The following is a 4,204-nucleotide window of genomic DNA, read 5'->3' as shown; positions in this document are numbered from 1 at the left end:
CAAAAGATGAAAAAAGGAAGTGTGAAAGTTGTTGCTAAGCAAGGCATCATAATGTATACGCACTACAAAAACCTCAACCTGTAGGGGCAGACCAATATTTTTTCCCCTGAAAACAAGGTTTTAAAGTCACCTTCAATGACCAGTTTATAACCGGTTAATAATGCAAATACAATTTAAAAAAAAAATTGGCTCTACTAATGCACAATACCACAATAAAAAATCTCCAAACTAACAAACTATAACCATAGTCAAATAGACAAATATAATAGTAATGATTGTTATGCCCAAACCAATACATTACAAATGTCTACAATATCATCATCCAAATAATAAAAACTACCACCCGAACTAAGTCAATATCATAATCAAAGTTCCAATTTGTTTAATAAATACAGTAAAACACTTGACAATAAATGCGGCAGTTTAATAACATCTATTTAGTACTCAAGTTAGTCTTCAAAATACCAAAATTACCCTGGGTGGTTTGTTTTTCGATGAGATGAGTGGTTTGTTTCTTGATGAGATGCAGTTGATGATCTTTTGCGAAATGATTCCCCGTGAAAAATCCAAGGTTGATAACCCCTACAAATCCCATGTGATACTAGGTGAACTCGTACAACATCTATAGCAAAAAAATTTGAATGCGCACATTTTCTACAGGGACATATGATCCTTCCATCCTGCTGTGCCTTTTGAGACGCAAAATTCAGAAATTGTTCAACTCCGTTTAAATATTCCTTGGATATCCTATTGTTAATCATCATCCAGCTCTTATCCATTGCTATAGAATGCTTTACAAGAAATTCCTATATTGCGGTTTCATGAATGCACACACCAAGGGTTAGCCCTTATTTCAATTAGTTTGTTTCACATTTATTTGAAGAACAAAACATCTTTTATCTCACAAAAAGGAAACATCTAATCCTAAGAAAAAATGACTAAATTTCTAAATTTGGGAAAATGACTTGCAAGTCACACCGAGGTCTAACTCTATTTGTTGATGTGGGCATCTCAAGGATATAGTTATTGCACTATACCAAAGAATTGAATAAAAAACCAAACAAATAGATTGACAAAAGCCAAGTTTAAGAATCAAGAATGGTTCTCTTGGCAATTCATACTCATGGACACAAGGAGTCTTAAAACACCTAAAATCCCTTAATAAAGGTTTTTGACACCAACGAATACACACTACTAACAAAGTTTCATTAAGCATTCCCAAATTGTGAAAAAAAAAAAAAAAAACATCATCAAAGGTATTTATCAAACACTTAGTAGGAGTGTAATATAAACTGTATATCATCTAAAGCAATCATCAAAAGGTAACTCACCATGTGTAAAATAAGAATACGCCTAGCGAGAGGAAAACTTAGCACATATTTGGCATGCATAAAAATAAGAAAAAAAAAAATAGAAAAGAAAAGAGAATTTCAAGAAGCCAGTGAAATTATTTGTAATAAAAGTCCATGAAAGTAAAATAAAAATAATAAAAAAAAAAAACTTATCAATAATCATCCAAAAATACGCAAAACAATCAATACTCCCAATATCTACATAAACCACCTTATAACACCATGCAAGCCACCCGCATGCTCTAGCTTAACAACCCGCCACAAAACCATGCATTATAAATTTCATTATAGAATTCTACAAGTATTTAAGCAGAAATTACTTACTATTCTCAAGCTGAGTGCACCCCTCTTTAAACTTACTACAAATAGAGAATGCTAAGCCTGAAAAGAGGATAGTGTGAGAGTGAAAGATCAACTGGGTTTCAATCATTTTTGGGTTTCTAACAAACAAATTAAAAAAAACTAAAAAATGGCGTACCTCTTGGATCCTCTTGCCAGAGGACACTTAAGGTCCACTTGCCCTCCTCTTAGTGTTCTGGTGCACTAATTTTCCTTCTAATACACCCCAAATAATAAATAAAACAGTTAGACACTGAAATTCTTTAGAGTTACATAATCCATAACACTAGCATAGCCCAAACAATCAGACACAATTATTCTTTAAAGTTACATTATCCATAAAACTAGCTGCAAAACAAGGTTCATCAATTAAATTGTGATTATGAGTCTAAAAAATCACATTCCACAAAGATATGTTAAGTCCAGATCCTCTACTTTTAGACACCCTAACTGGTTGCCTAGGAGATATGAGAAATCGCATTCAATCTCCAACATATTCATTTCATTCATTCTTTCTTTTTATTTTTTATTATTTTTTTAACATATGTAGATTGTAGACAACTAGCTGCTCATAAGAATTCATGGAGCCACCCATTGATAGTAGTGGAACTGCACAACCATGAGTGAGAAGTAAAACATTCATGACACCTATCAAAAGTTTTGGAGGCTTGTAGCATTACTTGAAGTCCACTAACAACTCATAAAAATTAAACACCAGAAGCTCCAATACAAAAATCAATGTGGAAGTTATATATTAGGTCTCACACTTCAGCAGTTTCTACAATGTAACATGAACACTAAGAAATCTTGTGACCGCGAAAAAGGGTAAACTTTGACAGCAAAAATCGACCCTTTTGAGTCTCCAGTAAACTCTTTTTTTTTTTTTTTTTTAAGTTCTTTTTTTAAATTTGGTGAATATTGGCTCATTAATAAAGAAAGAAAAGAAAAAAAAAGACAGTTTTCTAAGTTAAAATTTATTTTAGAAAGGGGAAAAAGTGAATTCTTTCTTTCTCAAGCAGACAAGGCTAAGTAAGAAATCCAAGTATCTTAGGCCTTATCCCTCTCTCGTATGATTCAGTCTAGTTCCCATTTCCCAAAATAAAAACTAAATAGCCAACACATCGTTAACCAAAACCAATGCTCTCTCACTCATAGGACCTCATATCCGCAAAAATGGTGACAATTGTCAACCGCCATGCCAACCTATATTTCACTACAATACCCATTTATCAAAAAACCAATGCATCAGATTAAAGATCTCTACAATGATTACAACTGAAGAAAACTAAAAAAAGAAGCTGTCTTTTTTTTGGGTATATTAATCTAAGAGAAAAAAAGAAGAAGATTTTTTTGGGATATAAACAAATATGTATCACACACTATATAAATAACTACAAATCCAGCAAAGTCAAATTATATAACGATCTAAAAAGCCATACTTGAAAATCATCAAATTTCCATAAAAACACAGTATTAACTGCAAGTGAGCTACGAAAAAGAAGGATGAAACAAATATACCTTACATGGAGGCGCTGGCTCTTTGGCAGAAATAAAGGAGTGTAAAAGGAAAAGGCTGTGGGCTAGTTTTTATGCCCATCCGATGGCTAGCTTAGAATTCATAACAAAAATGAGAAGTGTTATGTTCATGTAGGTGGTTAGTTAATATTTGTTATAATTTGAATTTATTGTTAAAATTACTTTTTTTACCTTGTCAATAATAATTTGTAATAACTTGTTATTTAAGATTTGTTGTGAAAATATTGTGAACATAACATTTATTAAAATATATAAGAAGAGTATAAAAGATTGATCTTGAAACATTATAGAAAAATTTCTTAATAAATATTATAAAAAGAATTTCTTAACATACTTAAAGTGGTAGTTTTAAACTTAGTTTACTTTGGAAGTGTTTGGATCCGCGTTTGTTAGCTTATTTCAGCGTCTGCATTTAAAACTCAGATGGGACCCACGCTATAATAGACAAAATAAACACTGAGATGAAACGCCCAAAACGTGTAGTTGTTTTTTCCTCAACGCATCATTTCAATAATTCTTCAGTCTGTGTACTAGCATGCGTGTACTGTTCCTTTTCTTTTCATTATTATTTTTTTTTTTTGGAAGAACTTGTTCTTCGTGTTCTTCCCAGCAAACCCAGCAATCTGAAACCCAGCAAACCTAGCAAAACAGTGAAACCAAAACTGTTTTGGAAGTATCCGTTTTGGAAGAACATGAAAAAATCTGAGATTAAACCGATCAAACCCATATGAAAAAATCCAAACTAATCAACCCATCAAATCCATATGAAACCAAAACCAAATCAAACCCATCAAACGGATCTACCCAACAAATCCATTGCCGATCAAACCATCAAACCCACCATCGATCAACCCATCCACCACCACCGAGTTCTGATCAACCCATCAAACCCATCGCCGATCAACCCATCCACCACCACCGAGTTCCCAAATCAAACCCATCAAACCCACGGCCAATCAACCCATCAAACCCACCGT

At 33.0% G+C, this 4,204-nt stretch overlaps 1 long non-coding RNA gene across 1 annotated transcript; it reads right to left on the bottom strand.

Annotated features, from left to right (window-relative positions):
- Positions 1 to 322: 322 nt before the first annotated feature.
- On the bottom strand, positions 323 to 3,291 carry LOC115994248. The gene is made up of 4 exons (XR_004093160.1): positions 3,210 to 3,291; positions 1,831 to 1,907; positions 1,677 to 1,733; positions 323 to 806 (listed from the first exon to the last, which is right to left on the bottom strand). It is a non-coding gene; the product is annotated as an uncharacterized LOC115994248 (long non-coding RNA).
- Positions 3,292 to 4,204: the final 913 nt, after the last annotated feature.

This window comes from Quercus lobata, chromosome 6 (assembly GCF_001633185.2).
Source record: "Quercus lobata isolate SW786 chromosome 6, ValleyOak3.0 Primary Assembly, whole genome shotgun sequence".
Taxonomy (NCBI): Eukaryota; Viridiplantae; Streptophyta; class Magnoliopsida; order Fagales; family Fagaceae; genus Quercus; species Quercus lobata.
Note: the sequence above shows the minus strand (reverse complement) of the source record. Positions and strands in the feature narration are given on the sequence as shown.